Source organism: Gorilla gorilla, chromosome 10, assembly GCF_029281585.2.
Source record: "Gorilla gorilla gorilla isolate KB3781 chromosome 10, NHGRI_mGorGor1-v2.1_pri, whole genome shotgun sequence".
NCBI classification, from domain to species: Eukaryota; Metazoa; Chordata; class Mammalia; order Primates; family Hominidae; genus Gorilla; species Gorilla gorilla.
Window position 1 is genome coordinate 71,993,689 of NC_073234.2, and position 14,798 is coordinate 72,008,486.

Genomic DNA, 14,798 nt, shown 5'->3' on the forward strand with positions numbered 1-14,798 from the left:
TACACCCAGCTAATTTTTGTATTTTTAGTAGAGATGGGGTTTCATTATGTTGGCCAGAATGGTCTCCATCTCCTCACCTTGTGATCTGTCTGCCTCGACCTCCCAAAGTGCTGGGATTACAGGCATGAGCCACCAAGCCCGGCCAATTTGAAGCTTTTAAGAAAAAGACTTAATGTGATTGGAAGAGATTTTTTTCCTTCCTTCCTTCCCTCCTTCCCTCCCTTCCTTCTTCCCTTCCTCCCTTCCTTCCTTCCTTAAAGTAAATGGCCTGCAGGGGAGAGGTTGAACATCCTTCAGCTGATCTGACTTGAGTAACAGGAAAACTGCAAACTACTTACACTAGAGGCCTCTTGCTTTTTGTGGGATAGTTTCTTAGTCCTTTGAAGGGGTGGGGCGAAAAACAGTAATGGAACACAACTGGCTTTGGAAGTTTAAATGCAAATATTTCCAATTTTGGAAGTTTTAATGCAAATGTTTCCAATTGCCTTTGCCTTATGTAGAGATTTAACAGAATCATTAATGTCAATCAGAAATTCATTTTTGGAAGTTGAGAACAAGCAGCTTTTATACAGCGAAGCCGGGGGCAAGCATGAACACACTTTTTTTTTCCCTACAAAAGAGTCTGAAAATTAACAAGAAACTTAGAAAGTAACAGTAATACTTCTACTGTGTGCTTCTTTCATTGGTGGGCTTTTCTTTGAAGATGTTTTCTAATTCAAAGTTTTTTGTTTTGTTTTTGTTTTCTTAGTTCGAAGTTAATTTGTTTACCTCTTAAAGATTAATTTATCTAAGCCTTCTGGGAACTGCCAAACAGTGATAGTCTCAAAAGGATTCAATAAACTAGTTCATAAAATGTCCCTGTCTTCTATTGTCTTAAATCTAATCATGTTCTGTGAACTGTGGACCCAGTGTGTAACCCTGCGTGATTTATCACCCAGAGTTCTCTACTGTATTTCAAAGTTGATTTACTGCAGGGGCAACTGAGGGTTTATTGAGTAATTCAGATTTTTCCAGAGAAACTGGTTTGAAGGATCCAGTGCAACCTGCCTAGCTCTGTCTTTGTTTATAAACCCACTTACTGGTGATATCATTCAAGATAGTCCCTCTCTAAAAACCTTGAATTTTGTCTGGTCTTCTCGGATGAGGAATTCTCAACCTGGTACAATCTCATTCTAACTCTTCTCTTATATACTAAGTACTCAAACTATATACTTTACTATAACTTAACAGGAAAAGGTTGACCATTTTTGGTATTTTCTCAACGATACATTTTTCAGTGTCTGAGCTCACACTCATTCCTAAGTAGCTACATCACTTTTAATAATTTCTACTACTTAGGGTTTTATTCCCTTGGTATAGATATTGTCCTTTTAATGTTTTCTTAAGGAATTATTGAGAGTAGATTATTAGCAACTTAAGATCCTAAACAGATAGACGTGGGACATGGTTGTTGTAAAAAGAAACATATCGGTAAGACACTAGGAAACTCGAAATGCTTTCAACATTTCTTTGAACTTTACTACTGAATGATTTATTTGCAACTCATTATCTGGTATAGTGGGGAAAAGCCATCCATGTCTTTTTAAGCCAAGACATATTTAAGACAATAATAAAGCTAAAATATCAATTGCACTATCTACATTTGCTTTTGACACAATGAAAAGCTGATTGGTTCATAATTACATGAGCATATTTTCCATAAGTAAGAGATGAAACAGCAGCTCGGAAACCCTTGGTCTGTGGTGAGCATGTTCACATTTCAACACATGAAATTTGGTGTGCAAAATTTACCTAGCAGCTCCTCAGATTTTATGAAAAACTAGATGATAATTTTTAAAAAGCAATGTTGAATACTTAGAATCATATTTCTAATAAAAATAAGTCAAACTATTTAATTTTGATAAACAGTTTCAAAACTAAAAATGAACTGAACTTATACTTGATGACATAATTTTGTAAATTCATGATTGATTTCTACTTTATTCTGATTTATTTACTACTTTACAAGATAGGTGTTTCTTTTCTTCCACTGTAAAAGTGTAATGCGTTCATCGTATTTGGAAAATGTGGAAGATAGAAGATTACTGTTCTTATTTTTTCACTATTATAAAGGGTAATTTTTCCTCACCATAGAAGTAGCATAATCATAATTCTAATTTGAAAATTTGAAAATGCAAATAATTGTAATCCAAGATCACAACAACATTTAGGGCTAATAGTTGAGATTATACTGAATATAGTTTTGCATCTGTTTTTGCACCAATATATTACAAGGCTTTTTGTGTCATTTACTATTTTATAAAACATGATTCTTAATGCCTGAATACTTGTCTAACACTTGTATGTATTGTTTATTTAGTCATTCCTCTATTGTGGAACATTTAAATTGGATCCAAGTTTACTATAAGTAATACTACAATAAAAATATCTATACATTATTTGTGGTGTCTCTGGTTGTTGTCTTAGAGTGACACCTTAATTATCTTTGTGAGAAAGTCCTCAAGAATCCTACCATTAATTCATATACTTTCCCCCCACTGATATGTCCCTTTAAGTGCTCTGAAAATACTTAAGAAACTTAGTAATAAGAAAGAAAATTAATCTTCTTTTTCGATTCTTCACTTCTAGTTCTCTGTGGCCAATGGATTTTTTAAAATCCCTTTGTCTAGAGCATCTCCCATTTAATTGTTTCTCTTTGACAGCAGGGAAACTGGAAGTCAGATGTGATATCTATGCATACCATAAAAGGAAAAGAATGAAGCAGATGTCTGAATTTTGATACATAGAACAGATGTCCTTTTGGTCACATTTCCTGGGGGATATAGTTGTAATCAAAGGCCAACTGGTAACATTTTTGGTTACTATGTTTTAAAAAAAAATTTCCAAGCCTCACATAGCTGACATGGTTTATTTACCTTCAGGAACACTGCAGTACTTGCAGTGAGTTAGAATTCATTCATTATTATGTGTGACTGGAGAGATGTATTGCTTAAAAGCTATACCAGGCCCTACTTAGGAATAAGTTACAACTGCATTGAATCACTCTGTTTGTGTCAAACTTGTTAAAGTTAAATGGCAGAATCTAGAGGGGGACTTGATTAACATGAGATAATAAATATTTGCAGAATCTGATGCCTACCAGAAGAAACTCTGACCCAGACAGGATCATTGCATAAGAGGTTGGTTTTAGAAGTAGAGTTGGCTGAAATTAAAGTCTCGAGTGACATGAAGACAGTGTGAAAGATAAATCCAAACTCTTCTTTATTGCTTGACACTTTTCCAATCAGCATTGACTTCATTCCTAGCAAGCTGATGTAACATGGTGAGTTCTACCTCATTTTATACTTTATTTGGTTAGAATTTGGGGGAGGGGGTAAAGGTGCAGGTTGGTTATTTAAAATGCACAGTCACCTCCACCAACTTTCCAATATAGGGCTATTACTTAAGGGAATACACCCATAAAACTTTGATTTTCTAGTAATTCCGCTTTTGTGCATTCCTAATTTAAGACTCAGTGAGGGTGAAAGAGTTTTAGATTTGGCAAACACTGCACTATTTTCTTGAATTTTTTGGATTTGCTAAAACCAATAACAAATTTATTACCCAATTTTTTTTTCCTTTAACTTTTCCGTGTGTTGCCACTGAATCCTCCACATCTGGTTCAGTGCTTGACACTTGGTAGGCACTCAGCCAACACTTATTGAATGAACAAGTTTAATGCATTCCAGTTTTTTTTTTTTAGGTGATGTTGTGCCTAATGTATACTCCTTCTTTCTTTCACTTCTTCATTAATCCTTTTGTTCATGTCTTTTACTTATGCCAAGCTGTCACATTGTGTGCATGAACCAAAGGATTTATTTTTTCTCCCACAGCCCCAGAGTCCGCAAATGGCAGACCTTAAACCTAAAACACCCATTAGTTTCCGTCTTTACTCTTGCAGAATGAGTTATGAAGCCAAAGATCACAAGAAGAGCACACTTCTTAACAGCCACTTCAGAGGCGACAGCCAGGGAATAAGAAATAAGGAAGAACTTTCCAGAGGATGGAGCCACCACAAATAATGATGGAAAAGAAGGTTCCTCCCAGAGATTAGATTTAGAGGCTATTTAAGGAATTTCCTCACTCCCAGTGTAGGAAGCTTCTCAATACTCGCTAATCAGGATTTCCTTATGGTTATATTCTAGGGACTGCTGCTTGCCTGCCTGTCTTCTCTTTTTTGAATAGAAGGTGTCTTTGTTCGATTTTATTTTTTCTTCAACTCCGCTGTTCTACAATGACAAGAGGTAGAACAGAGACATTTTCTCTCAACATGGGAGGCAGAAAATTCACCTTTTTATCCAAGAATACCAAACCAGAAGCTGAAATATCTGGATCTGATAGAGAGGATAGTCTATTCCCCCTTGGACTTTGGACTGGATGCAATAATGGTATGAGACCCTGGGGTAGGAATGAGTGTCTTCTATGTGTGGGAAAGAGAGGAAAGCAGATATTTGGCGACCTAAAAAGAAGGCCATGGCAGAACCTCATTAGTTGTTCAACAATCCTATTTTCCTTTTCTCCTGGACACACAGCTATGCATTTTCCAGCCATCCTTGTGGTTAGATGCCCAGTGACAGTTCTGAGAATGGAATATGGACAGATGTGATAGGCACTTCTGGGCCTGGGCCACAGAAACCTTCCACATGATGTCCAGTGCCTCTTTTACCCCACTGACAGTTGTTTATTGTCATCCAGAGCGACCTTGGATGGTTTAGAAGCCATGTGTAGAAGATGGCAACCTTCCCTCAGCATGGATCCTTGAATGACTGTGGAGTGCAATGCCTTCTACCAATTACACCTACTGTGTTTGAGAATCAGATTTCATTTGTATTAAGCTACTGATTTGGGGGGTTTATCTCCTTCAGCACCCACATTAGTACAACTCATGCAGAATGGAGAGTTAATGTGAACACATATGGCACAGACTGGTGAAACCTAGGACTTTAAGATGATAGATGAATTTCTGATTATACTTTCCTTTCCCGCAAAAAGTTTTTTTCAAATTAAATGTTGTAATATAAATGTGAATTCTTAAATATCTTTCTAATGAAATGATGACTAACTATAGAAAAGAGAATGCAGGAATATATACATCCTTGATAAGAGTGTGAAACTGTTACAGGCAATCTAGAGGGTCTTGCCTAGGGATAACGAACAAAATAACATACCTGGGTAAAAGAAATGAGAGGTTACTGATAAAAAACTAACATTTAGCTGGGAGTGGTGGCTCATGCCTGTAATCCCAATACTTTGGGAGGCCGAGGCAGGCAGATCGCCTGAGGTCAGGAGTTTGAGACAAGCCTGGCCAACATGGTGAAACCCCATCTCTATCAGAAATACAAAAATTAGCTAGGCATGGTGGCGGGTGCCTGTAATCCCAGCTACTTGGGAGGCTGAGGCAGGAGAATCACTTGAACCCGGGTGGTGGAGGTTGCAGTGAGCAGAGATTGTGCCACTGCACTCCAGCCTGGGTGACAGAGCTAGACTTCGTCTCAAAAAAAAAAAAAAAATTATATTGCACAATATAAAACATTATTTTATACTTAGGATCACATTTGATCTTTGCAAATCCATATGAAATAGCTATTATTATCAGATACAGTTTATGAATAATAAAAACAAAACTCATATGGGTTAGGTAACTAGGCCATGGTCTCTCTACCAAGCTCTATCTCTCTGATTGAGGAGAGAGTATCTAGAGCATCAGTGTTCTTTTTACTGCCTTATGCTACGTCCCAGTACAGGTATAACAACTAAACCTACAAGTAACCTGCAATTGAGGGTTTAGACTTTTAGCATCTTTAACCATCCAAAACATAGCTGTGGGACCGAAAAGCAAATAACAGTTTACAAAAGCCCATATTTATTGCACCAAGAAAAAGCCATGTCTGTGAAATATTGCTTAGAATTTGTGTACTAAACTCAGCATAATGAATTAACAAACTCAGTGACCTCATTTTCTCCTAGATTACAATAAATGGAAGACTTAAAATGATGAGAAAAATAAACACAGAAAACCTCAATTAACAGGGTAGAGGATGACCTATTGAAAGATTGGGCATTCATGTGTGGGAGGTAAAGGCAAGTCCTGTGAGTGGTAGGCAGTCCGAGGCAAGTGTTCTCTCTTTTTGTTGTTTGATTCTAAATTTATGACAACTGAAGAAAGGGCCTTGGCCTGGTCTGGATCAACTTGGTATGGAGCCCATGAGAAATGAAAGATGATTCATAAACATACCTAATTCATCCCAGGCAACAGCAGAGATGACCATGAAAAATGAGCCATCTGAGAATTCTCAACGATTCTTGGAAAATGTCATTAATTACATTTGTATTACAGGGCAGGGATGCCCAAGCTGACATATGGGTTACAAAGGCAAAGTAGAATTTCCCTCTATGGGTTTTGTTAATGTAAAATATAAATTAATAAGCTTTTTGCTGTTACTAATATGAAACATACCCATCAATTAGTTGTCTTCAATTCAGAAAGAACTAAACTAGAGTTCGATAGTATCTTAAATCCAAAAAATAAAAATAAAAACCCAACCAGCAGCCATTTGCTGAATTCCTGAGTGCTTAGGAGTCTCCATTTCTAGTCTAGCAAATGTCTTCCAGTTGCAATTTTAAACATTTTTTCCCAGATCTTTCAAGAAACCTGTAATAGTATCAAGTCCAGCACACAAAGCTAGCTTTCTGTAAGCAATCAGTCTCATCTACCCACCTTTACTTTATACAGCCTCCTAAATTCAACCTTAGAATAAAAAGTACTTTTTTGTTGTTAAAAGTCTGTTCTCTAGCCAGGTGTGGTGGCTCATGCCTGTAGTCCCAGCACTTTGAGAGGCTGAGACCAGAAGATTGCTTGAAACCAGGAGTTTGAGACCAGCCTGTACAATGTAGTGAGACCACCATGTCTTAAAAAAGAAAAAATTAAAAACAATAGCTGGGCATGGTGTCACATATTTGTGGTTCCAGCTACTTGGGAGGCTGAGGTGGGTGGATCACGTGAGCCCAGGAGGTTGAGGCTGCAGTGAACAATGATCATGCAGTGCCCTCCAGCCTTAGTGATAAGAGTGAGACCATGTCTCAGAAATTTAAAAGAAGTCTATCCTTTGCCTCTAAGGGACTTTGTTGTTATAAAACTACTGAATATTTGTATAAATATATTTTATTAAATATAAACATATTTTATTAAAACTATTGAAAATATGTATAAACCAGGTGTGGTGGCTCACACTTGTAATCCTAGCACTTTGGGAGGCTGAGGCAGGAGGATTGTTTGAGGCCACAAGTTCAAGACCAGCCTAAGCAACATAGTGAGATCCCATCTGTACAAAAATTTGAAAATTAGCCAGCTTTGGCAGTGTGTGCCTGTATTCCCAGCAACTCAGGAGGTTGAGGCAAGAGAATCCTTTGAACCCAGGAGTTTAAGGTTACAGTGAGCTGATTGCGAACTGTACTCCAACCTGGGCAACAGAGTGAGACCCTATCTCAAAAAAAAAAAAAAAGAAAGCAAATATGTACAAATGAATGTTTTAAATTGAAACAATTACTATAGCACCAAAATGCTCATTCGATGAGATGGAAATTTCTTCTTAAATGTCTATTTCTCATTTTGCAGCAAAGGCATGATTATACTTCTATAAATTTTTGCCTTATATAGTCAGATAGAAGCATGCAAAGTAGGCAGAGCCTAGGCATCTACCTGAAAGAAATGCCCTCCTGCATTTTCTTGAACATATTAACTCTTCCTGAGCTCCAGTGGCACTATCTCTGGAGTCCTTTTCCGGCGGATAATTTTAAAGCAGGCGTCACTTGTTATTTTCTCTCTCAAAGCGCCGTGTTCTTTGTCTTCACAGTACTTTTGAAAATACTTAAATATACATTTGGTTCTTATGAAACTTGTTTGCCTCACTGGACTTTAAGATCTGTGAGGCCAATCCCATGCCTGTTTTATTTTCTACTTTATTGCCCCTGTTCCCCAGGCACAAAGCAATATGTGCCTGACATACATTTGGCTCTCAATAAATACTTGTCATATTTGTGTGCTTGTTCAACTTTTCTCACTCTTTTTGTGTGTAGGTGTGTACTTTCTTGTTATTTCTGGACACTTACGGATTTCCTTATTTTGCCTCAAGTTCAGCTATGCATTAAAACTATTTTATGGCCAGGCGTGATGGCTCATGCCTATAATCCCAGCACTTTGGGAGGCTGAGGTGGGTGGATCACGAGGTCAGGAGTTCAAGACCAGCCTGGCCACGATGGTGAAACCCTGTCTCTACTAAAACTACAAAAATTAGCCAGGCGTGGTGGCAGAGGCCTGTAATCCCAGCTACTCGGGAGGCTGAGGCAGGAGAATCGCTTGAACCCAGGTGGCAGAGGTTGCAGTGAGCTGAGATAGAGCCACTGCATTCTAGCAGCTGGGTGACAGAGTGAGACTCTGTCTCAAAATAAATAAATATTTTATAAAAAACGTATTTTATCTATTTTTTTTTTTGAGACAGAGTTTCACTCTGTTGCCCAGGCTGGAGTGCAGTGGCACATACACACACATATATATATAATCTAGAGATTTTACATATACATATACATATATATATAGATATCTAGATATATATCTAGATATATATAGATCTATATATCTAGATATATATCTAGATATATATAGATCTATATAGATCTATATATAGATCTATATATAGATCTATATATAGATATATATATATGGAGATATATATATATATAAAATCTAGAGGTTTCTTTCACCTTTCAAACATAGCTCATCCCCATAACTTAAAAAATATAAAAAAATACAATTTTATCTGTCTTGTCTTTATTTTGAATTTTCAATTTCAAAGGGAATACAAGCAATAATATCTTGAATCTCATAGATGGCGAGTAACTACTTCTTGCATAATTCCTTATTTGCACAGAGCTTTATCCACAGCCAATCAGCGATAGCATTCTTATATTCTGAAGCATACACAATTTGTGTAGCAAAAACTTTTCAGTTTTGGGATACGCAGCAATAAAATCAAGCACATAATTTTTTCCATGGAAAATCTCTTTACAGGTATCAGATTCCATATAGTGACAAGAAAGTAGATATTTGCATAGCTAATGGCTTGTGCATTAATAATCAGGTGATAGAATCTGTTCTTGTTACCCACAAAATGGCCATGTAGACATGGTTTGTGATCTACCATAGATGTGTTTTTCAACTATATTATACACATCAGATTCCCTTCCTCCCACAACTCTTTGAGGGAAAAATTTATGGGAAAAAAAACCACTTTTTTTTTTTGGCATAACTTAGTATACAGCCTAACTTAGTAAAAAGTGAGGCCCTAGGAAATAGTGGTAAAAGCCATACCTTAAATCCAGAAAGGCTTGAGGGCAAGAGAGAAAGACGCAGAGACTCCCTGGGTAGGCAAGGTATTATTACAGCATTTTACAGATAAAGAAACCAAGGCTCAGCAAAGTATATATCTAGTCCACTATCACACAACTCACAGTTGGTTGTATGGAGATTCACACCCAGGTCTGTCTGCCTCTGAAGCCCAGGCTGTTAAGTACCATCTGATCACAACAGATAGTTCTCAGGTGATCTTGAATGCTGCTGATATTGGGACCACACTTTGAGAACCACTGTTCATAAAAGTCAACAGCTGAGAGTAAATAGCCCAATAGTGAAAACAGGTGCTGAGATTTGCAAGGCAGTTTCACAGATAAGTTACATAGAGTATAATCACGATTTCCAGAACAAAAGCAATGTTGCCATGTTATAAAAAACACTGCATTGAAAGCAGTAGGTAAAGATTGGGTTGACCACAAGACTCTCTGCCACAATATTTATCTAGAAATCCATAGTTGGCAACAAAGCTCCCAGACTAACACGAAATGTCTGCTATGTGATGAAAACAAAGTCCAGAGGTGCGACCAAGATGGCCTACTAGAAGCAGGGGTGATTGGAGTCTCCCATCGAAAAACAAACATAACACTTTTACACTGTTGGTGGGACTGTAAACTAGTTCAACCATTGTGGAAATCAGTGTGGTGATTCCTCAGGGATCTAAAACTAGAAATACCATTTGACCCAGCCATCCCATTACTGGGTATATACCTGTCAGGCCTCTGACCCCAAGCTAAGCCATCATATCCCCGGTGACCTGCACGTACACATCCAGATGGCCAGGTCCTGCCTTAACTGATGACATTCCACCACAAAAGAAGTGAAAATGGCCTGTTCCTGCCTTAACTGATGACATTGTCTTGTGAAATTCCTTCTCCTGGCTCATCCTGGCTCAAAAGCTCCCCCACTGAGTACCTTGTGACCCCCACTCCTGCCCGCCAGAGAACCCCCCTTTTTCCTTTACCTACCCAAATCCTATAAAACGGCCCCACCCCTATCTCCCTTCGCTGACTCTCTTTTCAGACTCAGCCCACCTGCACCCAGATGATTAAAAGCTTTATTGCTCACACAAAGCCTGTTTGGTGGTCTCTTCACACGGACGCGCATGAAATTTGATGCCAACCTGAGGTCATAGGTGGATCTTTCTCATGGAGCAAAGAGCAGGAGGACAGGGGATTGATCTCCCAAGGGAGGTCCCCCGATCCGAGTCACGGCACCAAATTTCATGCGTGTCCATTTGAGGAGACCACCAAACAGGCTTTGTGTGAGCAACAAGCTGTTTATTTCACCTGGGTGCAGGCGGGCTGAGTCCGAAAAGAGAGTCAGTGGAGGGAGATAGGGGTGGGGCCGTTTTATAGGATTTGGGTAGGTAAAGGAAAAAGGGGGATTGTTCTCTGGCGGGCAGGAGTGGGGGTCACAAGGTACTCAGTGGGGGAGCTTTTGAGCCAGGATGAGCCAGGAGAAGGAATTTCACAAGACAATGTCATCAGTTCAGGCAGGAACAGGCCATTTTCACATCTTTTGTGGTGGAATGTCATCAGTTAAGGCAGGAACCGGCCATCTGGATGTGTACGTGCAGGTCACAGGGGATATGATGGCTTAGCTTGGGCTCAGAGGCCTGACAATACCCAAAGGATTATAAGTCATGCTGCTATAAAGACACATGCACATGTATGTTTATTGCGGCACTATCCACAATAGCAAAGACTTGGAACCAACCCACATGTCCAATAATGATAGACTGGATTAAGAAAATGTGGCACATATACATCATGGAATACTATGCAGCCATAAAAAATGATGAGTTCATGTCCTTTGTAGGGACACGGATGAAGCTGGAAACCATCATTCTCAGCAAACTATCACAAGGACAAAAAACCAAACACCACATGTTCTCACTCAGAGGTAGGAACTGAACAATGAGAACACATGGACACAGGAAGGGGAACATCACACACCGGGGCCTGTTGTCGGGTGGGGAGAGGGGGGAGGGATAGCATTAGGAGATATACCTAATGTTAAATGACGAGTTAATGGGTGCAGCACACCAACATGGCACACGTATACATATGTAACAAACCTGCACACACATGTACCCTAAAACTTAAAGTATAATTAAAAAAAAGAAAAAGAAAAACAAACATAATAACCGTGTGAATCCTTCACCAGCAACAGAGTTATCCAGGTTCTCTCATCAAAATTGACTAGAAGGCTGGCGTGACCCACCAAGAGAAGGAAGAGCAGTGTGGTGCGGTGGCCCACCTGACAGCCACACGGAGAAGGGGAGTCCCCTCTCCCCAGCCAAGGGAGGTGGTGAGTGAGCATGCTACCCGGCCCGGGGAACTGCTTTTTCCATGGAACAGTGCAACCTATGGGTCAGAAGAGCCCACTCCGGAACCCAGGCCACCAGGGCCTACCGTCCCAACCTGAGAAAGTGCAGATTCTTACAGCCTCTCAGCTAAAATCTGCTTAAGCCTACTGAACTCCTGGGGGCAGAGGGGCGACGAGCCCTGGCTGCCATCACCTGCTGTCTAAGCCATTTGAGCTCCTTGGGGGAGGGGCAGCAGCCAGCACTGGGACTGGCAACTGCCTAACAGGCTAAGCTCCCTGGGCAGGGGAAGGGTGGCACCCATTTCTATAGCTCCAGGCTGTGCTTTTCCCCTGCTAGTGCCAGGAAGGCTGGATGGCTTGGTCCCAAGACTTGTCCCCACAGCCCTACACACCGTGGCAGCCACACACACACTGTGGCAGTCTGCGGCCAGAATGCCTCTTCAGGCCTAACCCCCACCCATCCTTCCTCATTGGTGGGGGAGGGGCTTCTCTGCAGGATCTCCAATAACTCTAGCCAGAGGCTTAGGAACAGAATTCTGATCTCCCTGGTCCTGAGCCCCTAAGGGGAGGGGTGGCTGCAGTCTCTGTGGACCAGCAGACTTAGCCTCTCCTCCTGGTAGTTCTGAGGAATCAGGGCAACCCAGACAAGTGGGTTTCCCCCCAGTGAAACACACCCTCTCCACCAAGGGACAAAGTGGTTCGTTAAACGGTCCTACTCCCAGTGCCACAACAGGGTGAGACCTTCCTACAGGGGTTGTCAGACACTCTATACAGGAGCAATCCTACTGGCATCAGGCTGGTGCCCCTCGAGGTCAGAGGTCCCAGGAGAAGGAGCAGGGACCCATCTTTGCTGCTCTCCAGCCTCTTTGAGTGACATCTCCAGGCACAGCAGAAAATCAGATGAATAAGGCCTGAAGCGAACGCCCAGCAAACTGCAGCAGCCCTGCAGAAGAGGAAGCTGACCATTGAAAGAAAAACAAACAAGCAGAAAGCGACAACAACATCAACAACAACAACAAAAAGGCCCAAGCAAAAACCCTATCCAAGGGTCAGCAGCCTCAAAGACTGAAACTAGACAAACTCACAAAGATGAGAAAGAATCCATGGAAAAAATGCCAAAAACCCAAAAGGCCAGAGTGCCTCTTCTCCAAATGATCACAACATCTCTCCATCAAGGATGCAGAACTGGATGGAGGATCAGATGGACAAATTGACAGAAGTAGGCTTCGGAAGATGAGTAATATAAAACTATGATGAGCTAAAGCAGCATGTTCTAACCCAAAGCAAAGAAGCTAAGAATCTTGATAAAAAGTTAGAGGAATTGCTAACTAGAATAACCAGTTTAGAGAGGAACGTAAAGGACCAGATGGTGCTGAAAAACACAGCACAACAATGTCGTAAGGCATACACAGTTATCAGCAGCTGAATCAACTGAGTGGAAGAAAAGATATCAGAGTTTAAAGACCACCTTACTGAAATAAGATGCCGACAAGAATAGAGAAAAAGGAATGAAAACGAATGAACAAAGCCTCCAAGAAATATGGGACTTCATAAAAAGACCGAACCTACAATTGATTGCAGTACCAGAAGGAGACAGGGAGAATGGAAACAAGCTGGAAAACACACTTTAGGATATTATCCAGGAAAACCTTCCCAACCTAGCAAGACAGGCCAACATGCAAATTCAGGAAAAATAGAGAACACCATTAAGATACTCCATGAGAAGATCAACCCCAAGAAAACAAAGTGCATTAGGGGTAGATTACTGAGAAAAACTGCCTGAAGAGGGATCTGGGAATTTATTCTAGGTTTTGGTTCTATGTCATATCAGCCTTTTAAGAACCATTAGTTATCCCGAAGGCAGTGTGGGGCACGAGCAAGTGTGCTGGCCTTAGAGTCAGGCTGTAGGGTTGGAAATCCAATTTTTCCTCTACTAGGTAGAAGACCTTTGGTAAGTTAATGCTTCAGGCCTCAGTTTCCCCATCTATAAAATGAGAATAGTAATGGTTCTTACTTCACAGGGTTATTGCAAAGATACATGAAGTAAGGTGTGAAAAGACCTTTGGATAGTAGGTGCCATGTACTAAGTATCCAGTAAATGTTAGCTGTTAGGATTATTCTGTCCCACTGCTGAGTCAAGCCATGAGATGTGAGGCTTTTCCAATTTGCTTGATGATGGTTTGTAACAAAATTGTATTCTGTTGCAAGCAGATAAATTTGATCATCAGTGTTTCTGGGCAGTCTACAATGTGCTGTGCTATCAGATACATGTGCATCATAGATGTTAACGTTCCTACACACTGGAAAGGAGATTGTAAAAAAAGAAACTCTGAATTTTCTTTTTGCCAATCTTATGTCACCCCCTATATTCCAAAGTGCATTATGAACAACTTATGTACATTTTCTCATTTAGTTCCTATGAAAGTAGTTGTTGTTTTTATTTAAAACATTGGAAAGTTTGAAAATCTAAAATCTGAAGGTTAAGAGGTGATATGACAACAAATTCATAAGCCAGAATTTGAACCCAGATATGTTTGAGACCCAAGGTTATACTGCCTTGAAATTTATAAATTAAAACATGAGAGAATATGCATAATGTCTTTTTTTTTTCCGAGAGGAGAGAGGGTTTGATATCCAAATGCTCATTCACAGATGTAATATTTTATTTCCAATGTTTTTACCTTAGAAGAACTTATTGGATAATAGAAATATCAAAAGTTTCCATAAATAAAATATATAACAGCTAAACCTTGTAGAGTTTAGACAACTGAAAGTATCACTGCATGGGTACTTAGTAGTCACATCTGCTCCCTAAGCAATAGAATAGAACAGAATAGAAGAATATCCAAAAAATTTGGAGAGGAAATCAACCTTAAATTTAAAAGAAAATTAGTGAAGAATTCAGATGAACTTGCAGCAGATATTAAGGCTGAAGCATCCACTCAGGGAGTTTGAGTATTTTGATAATTAGTAGTTTCCAGACATAGACAATCTCACCTGCCCTGGACTGAAACTAAGCACT

General features: G+C 39.8%; 1 protein-coding gene across 4 annotated transcripts in view; it reads right to left on the reverse strand.

Moving 5' to 3' along the window:
* The window catches only part of FAR2 (fatty acyl-CoA reductase 2), a 185,397-nt gene that overhangs the window by 49,442 nt on the left and 121,157 nt on the right, over window positions 1-14,798 (reverse strand). The window lies entirely within an intron of this gene.